The 6,434-nt window shown below is 42.2% G+C and overlaps 1 protein-coding gene across 7 annotated transcripts in view; it reads right to left on the minus strand.

Moving 5' to 3' along the window:
- Nucleotides 1-607, minus strand: part of CTNND1 (catenin delta 1) — a 57,667-nt gene extending 57,060 nt beyond the window's left edge. For 3 of the 7 annotated variants that reach the window (XM_081906184.1, XM_081906185.1, XM_081906181.1), the window contains exon 1: nucleotides 24-607. The gene's annotated coding sequence lies outside the window, so the exon portion shown is untranslated. The remainder of the gene's footprint in view (nucleotides 1-23) is intronic. The other 4 variants (XM_081906189.1, XM_081906187.1, XM_081906188.1 and 1 more) reach the window with 3 other exon arrangements.
- Nucleotides 608-6,434: the final 5,827 nt, after the last annotated feature.

Consider the following 6,434-nt stretch of genomic DNA (forward strand, 5'->3'; position numbering starts at 1 on the left):
TTTATTGTAATGCACCGCCTTACCTTTGTCTTTTTTGCCCCCCGCACTCTCCCCTTCGGGAATCGCGCAGCCCCTCTCTCGAATGCTAACTAAGCAAGTTTTACTTCTTCCCTTCTTACAGGTTTTGGTTTTTTTTAAAGAGGCGTGTGGCGGGGAGGGGGGGCTGGAGAGAAGAGGCAGGCTTTTCTTTTCTCGCGTCCGTGAGAGTCGCCGCCGAGCCAAGTGCTCCTCAGTTTCCTCCTCTGATCATTCAGCTTGACAACTTCGTGTAGAGACTGCACGGGACCAGACGCCTTTTTGTCCCGCTGCAATTGCAAGGCAGAGGGCGTGCGGGAGGGGGAAATAATAAAAAAAGCGTGCCGTTTCCTAACAAAAGCACTAAAGACTCCAAGAATAAAATCTCAAAGGGAGCTTTTTTATATATATAAAAACACCAGCAGCAGCGCGCGCACACACAAAAGGCGACGGAAAAAAAAACCGAGGAGCGCTGCAGCGATCTCCTGCTCCTCCTCCTTTTCCTGCGGGACCTTTTCTCTCGCTTTTTCTTTCGCCCTCCCCCCCCTCGCTCAGCTCCAACACCTAAAATGGAAGTTGCACCCAGCCGACGGCAAAGGAGGCTGGGTGGTGACAAACTGTGCGCTCCAGCCCAGCCCCTTTTTCCCTAAGTGATGTCAGCTTCTGCACGGCTCCAATGGGAGGCAGGCATCAATCAGGGAGCCGAGGCTATCCAATAGGAAACTCCATTGTAGAATTTCTTTTTTTAAAAAAAAAAGAGAGGAGAGGAGATACAGACAAAAAAAAGGGGGGACCGCATAAGAAGGGAAAACAAGGAAATATTGCTTAAAATCATAAACAAAGCCAGGTTTCCATTAAAAGAGACAGGAACGCTCTCCATCCCTTTACATTGCAAGGATGCGCTCACATTGCAATTCAACATGCAAAACTTCCGCCGGCGGCAATGGAGGAAGATTCCCGGGACCGAAGTCAATTTTTAATTATTTGCGTTTCCTGTCTTCGGCGAGCTTTCGCAGCGCCTTTACACTTCGGTCCTAGGCGTGCTTACTCGGAAGTAATTCCGATGAATTGATCGCTAGGAAGCATCGCCACTGAATTGCAGCCACCTCTCGTGAAGGCTAAACGTTGACTGAGGCGGCGATCCCGCTGGACTTCGACGGGACTTGTTTCCTTGTACTGTAAAGTGCGCCTAGGACTGCAGCCTTATTTGTTCTTGTGGGCGCTTTCCTTGCACTTTGCATGCAAGCGCTCCATCTCCGGAAGGGAGGAGACGGGCACTACCTATAACAAAAGGAATGCAGTTTCTAATCCTACCTTGGTTATATTAGGATTCCTTTGAAACGCACATGGCCAGATAATCAAGTCTTACTTGGCAGCATTGTTAATTGACATCAACTGACAGAAATTTACCCCCCCCCCCGCCGCCCCTTTTTCTGTGGTAAATCAGCTTCTTTGTCTCTTTTATTGGCCTGTGTTTGGAATTTACACAATACAATACAATACAATACAATGCGTGCTTTGATTTCTTTTTTATTGTGTCTCCAATACAGTACTGCCGTCCTAAACATGCATGAAGCTTGGTTCTGTGCCGGCTAACTCAAAAATCAATCCCCCTAATTTAATCATAAGGCAAGATAGAAATGCTTGGAGTACTGCAAGGAATTCACAGAATTGCACTCCTGTTAGGAAATATTCTGCTGAAATTAATGGGATTACTGCTGCTGAGTAAGGATGGACTGGAACATTTTGCAAGGTGCAATAGCAGGAGAAACAGACATGTCATTATAAATGTTGTCATAGTCTCTTCAACATCACTGAAAATCATATGCTGGTCATAAGTATGTAAACTGCCTTGAAATTCTCAGTCATTTCTCGTTTTTACACATGAGATGACCTCTGATGAGATCCAAAGGCTCTTTCACAGTATTGATGGTTTGCTGCTGGTCCACCTCATCTGCCATTTTTCAAAGCCATATTATAAATGTAACAATTACAGTTAAGACTGAAAATTAGGCTGCACAATGAGACTTCTGAATAAATATATTTAGCATTACACTGTTATAGGTCCATCATACACATCAAGGCTAACAAAAAAAAATTGGTTGAGGGCTTCATTCCTTCTCCGGACCATATTCTAGCAGTGGGCATAGCCCAGGATGAAGTTCTTAGTTATCCAGTCCAGAACAAAGGCTACCCTGTTTCAGTCTCTACCATGACCAACTTAGATTAGAATATTTATTTTATGCAGGTCAACTCAGAAGTTAGCAATACTGGGTTTGATGAGGTTACTCTCAAATAATATGAAAATATATTTATAATAGGTCAATACAGCTACTATTCCAGAAAAGAAGTGAAATTAATTCCTTTCTGATTTTAAGGTGCCATACAGAAATAGAATCAAACATCTATGTATGAAGCTACCAATTTTTTACACAGCAGAGGGGAAAATGTATTTTCTCCAAGCCATACACACATGTGTGGTTAACAAAAATGCACACCAAAAATATTCACAAAAAATAATTGTTTATTTGTAAATGCTTAATAAATGGCAATATGGGATAAATTCCTGTTTTTCAGTGGTTTAAGGATAAGTTTAGGATTTGTAATCAGAGATCCATCTATCATGTACAATTTATAGCAAAGGTTGGACATCCATCTGTCATGGATGCTTTAGCTGATATTCCCGCATTGCAGGGGGTTGGACTAGATGACCCTCGGGGTCTCTTCCAACTCTACAATTCTGATTCTAAGAATTGTTATAAAGCTTATTTTATATCTAACCAAAAGGTATACCTTTCTGAGCTTTCCCTGTATTCTGCCAAGTACGGTATATACCGTAATAATGACACACACTCAGTGCAAGCTCAGTGTCAGCCCCTAAATCAGTGATGGGGAACATGCAGCCCGATGGTGGGACTACAACTTCCATCATCCCTGGCCATTAGCTGGTACTGATGGGAACTGGAGTGCAACAACATTTGCAATGCCACAGATTCCACACCCTTGCCCTGCACCAGAGAGGAGTAAAAATGCGACGAGTGCCATATCAGATTGAAACAATCTCTGGGCAGACAGTGAGTGTGTCTTTCACAAAACGAAAAGTGCACAGCACTTGTATGTTTGACATTCAGTGCTTTAAAAAAAATCAGGGAAATTCTGCACATGCTCAGAGTCAATTGATCTAAGGTGTCAGCATGTTTGGAAAGAAAGGATGGCAGTCTTAATTATCTACATTTGAACATGCTTTTAGACACTTTATTGAGACTTAAAAAATCTATATGGTTAGGAGTGATTAAAAAGGGGGGGTTGTTCTGTCATTTTAATATCAATTTAAGGTACACAAAAGATTGCTGTGCGCTCATATGGCCAGAGTCTACATAGGTTAATGGCACTGCAAGAGAAAGCGATCATTATTATGGAGTAATTAATATAGAAAAAAGAAAGTGGATGATGATATAACATGGAAAATAATGGTACTTTCCCACATAGTACCCAATTAGTGTTCAGACTGTTCATTATGCTCTGATCATCTGACCAAAGTTTCCTACAGATACGTACTGCAATAATAACTCAAAACCCTCACTGATTTGTTACTTGTAGTTTTGGCCAATTTATAAACTTTGCAGAGAGTTAACAAAATCAGCAGGAGCTTTCATGCTGGGTTATATTCATTTGGGTTAGATCTAGATAAGCCATTTAAATAATGGACAATCAAGTTGATAGCACCTGTTAGGTGTTAAACTGATTCTACTTTTTCAACACTATGCGGTAAGTACAGGTTTATCAATGCCAGTGTTTCTCAAACAGTGGACTGCTTCCTGGCTATGAAAACAGTATCAGAAAGCTGGAAAACTTCCTCGAACTTCACAGTGAGCAATTGGTATAGCTGTGTTTGGTGCCTTGCTCTCTCTGAGAAACAAACACATAGCATCAGGCACACATACTCACACAGTGGGACCCACCAGGGGCCTTAGGCCACTTTCAGGAGGGCCTCAATGTCACAGCTTGCTTAGTGCCCCCTCACTGGCCTGCCCCAGCCCCATAGCCGATCGGATGGACCAGCAGCTCCTTGCACACTGAGTCAAGGTGGTCTGAGTTCTGAGGGGGAGGAGGAAGGAAGGTCTCTCTTCTCTGAGGGGAAAGGGCCAGAGGAGGTGTAGAAGCAAATTAGAAAGTGATAGGGAAAGTTAAACAAACCATATGGGGATAGAAGCAAAGGGAGATAGTAGAAGAAAGCTGTTACAGGAAGAAAAAAAGTGAATGAGAAAGGACACGGGGAAGGGCTGAAAGAAACTGACAGTTTGGGATGGCTGCGGATTAAGGTATAAATTGAGTACAGTGGTACCTTGGGTTAAGAACTTAATTCATTCCAGAGGTATGTTCTTAACCTGAACTTAATTCATTCCGGAAGCCTGTTCTTAACCTGAAGCTGTTCTTGACCTGAGGTACCACTTTAGCTAATGGGGTCTCCCGCTGCTGCCGTGCGATTTCTGTTCTCTTTTTTTAAAAAAAGAAATATTTTTATTGGTTTTTACACATAATAAGAACAAACAAAACAAACATAAACATTAAAAACAAACAACAAAAATTGACTTCCCCATGCCTTCCCTTCGCCACATCCTTGTTTTACCATTTTTTCGAGCAACTCATCGATCAGTCTTTAGTCAGGTCCCTTTTGAGTTTTCTTAAAGTTTAAGATTTACAGCTGTAATTCTTTGTTTCCTACCCCTTAACATCTTATCTGTCCACAATTTTACAGTAGTTTTTTAGATATATTTTAAATTTCCCCCAGTCCTCTTCCACTGTCTCTTTCCTCTGGTCACGGATTCTGCCGGTCATCTCTGCCAGTCCCATATATTCCATCACCTTCGACTGCCATTCTTCCAGAGTAGGTAATTCTTGCATCTTCCAATACTTTGCCAACAGGATTCTTGCTGCTGTGGTTGCATACATAAAAAATATCTTATCCTTCTTTGATACCAATTGGCCGACCATGCCCAAGAGAAAAGCCTCCGGTTTCTTTACAACGTGCGATTTCTGTTCTCATCCTGAAGCAAAGTTCTTAACCCGAGGTACTATTTCTGGGTTAGTGGAGTCTGTAACCTGAAGCGTCTGTAACCTGAAGCGTCTGTAACCTGAAGCGTCTGTAACCCAAGGTACCACTGTATGGGAGAAGAAATCACAGAAGATTGGTAAAAACACTTTGAGAGAGCCACTTAGAGCCTTGGACGCAGCAAATTCTGCCTAAAATAGGGAGTAAAATCCCAAAGAAAAATCCATACCCGCTGCCTTGTGGGACATCTTCGGGAGAAGAAAAGGCTAAGGAGGAAACCATACTCAAATCCGGAGTGGAGTTCCTCAGATGTTTGGATGGTGTCTTGTACACTTCCTTCCGGCAATCCCTGCAGCCAAGTTGGTGCCGAATGTATTGCTCTACTTTCCTTCCCCAAGAAGCCAGAAGCATTCCTGCTACCTATAATAGGACAGGAAATTCCAAATAAAGTAAAAGAAAAAAAACCTCTTCCTTTACGCAACAGCAGCAGCAAGACTCTAAAATTTGGAAGGAGAGGAAAATCCCTACTGAAAACCAGTGATAATAGAATAAAGCACCGTATGTAGATTTGGCCATGATGACGGCCAAAATAAGAAATACAAAGAGAAAAATAGTATTAAGTGGGAACAACGAGAGGCGTATTTAAAAAGAAGCGGTATAAATATAAATTTACAAGTACTGTAGGGTTAAACATATGAACACCAGTATACATCACAAAAAGTGAAAGATAAGAGGAGGGAAGGATTGGAAAGCTTTAGGAGTTGCAACAAAGCAACACATACAAAAAAATGTATTGCTCTACTTTCCTTTGGACCAAATCAGCAAGTCCAAGAGGGGCTCTTGTTGTCTGGGCAGCCCAGGACTCACATAGAAGTCATCATATCTTCAGGGAAAATGTCTATACTTAACTTGAGGAAAGCTAAGCTATGGAACTCCTTGCCACAGGGAGGCTGTTAAAGCAAAGAATTTAGCAGTTTCCAAAGATATCAATAGAAAAAGCTGCAAGCTGAATAGGACAACCTCTGCCTCCATGTTACCACCATTTTTGGATTGGCTCTGCTCCCAGACCACAGTTTTGTATGTATCTCCCGCCTGGTAACCAATGTCCCCACTGTGGAAGGACGTGTGGATCCAGAATTGGCCTCCACAGTCACTTACAGACTCATTGTTAAAACCATGTTTACGGAAGACAATCTTACTCTGCTACAAGTGATCGCCAAAGAAGAAAAGAAAGAAGAAGAAGAAGAAGAAGAAGAAGAAGAAGAAGAAGAAGAAGAAGAAGAAGAAGAAGAAGGGCCTCAGTAATCTCAAGTGATCTCAAGTGGGGCCCTCAGGGAAGAAAGTCTGAGAACCCCTGATGTAATAT

This window comes from Podarcis melisellensis (assembly GCF_964234715.1).
Source record: "Podarcis melisellensis genome assembly, chromosome: 1".
In the NCBI taxonomy this organism is placed as follows: domain Eukaryota; kingdom Metazoa; phylum Chordata; class Lepidosauria; order Squamata; family Lacertidae; genus Podarcis; species Podarcis melisellensis.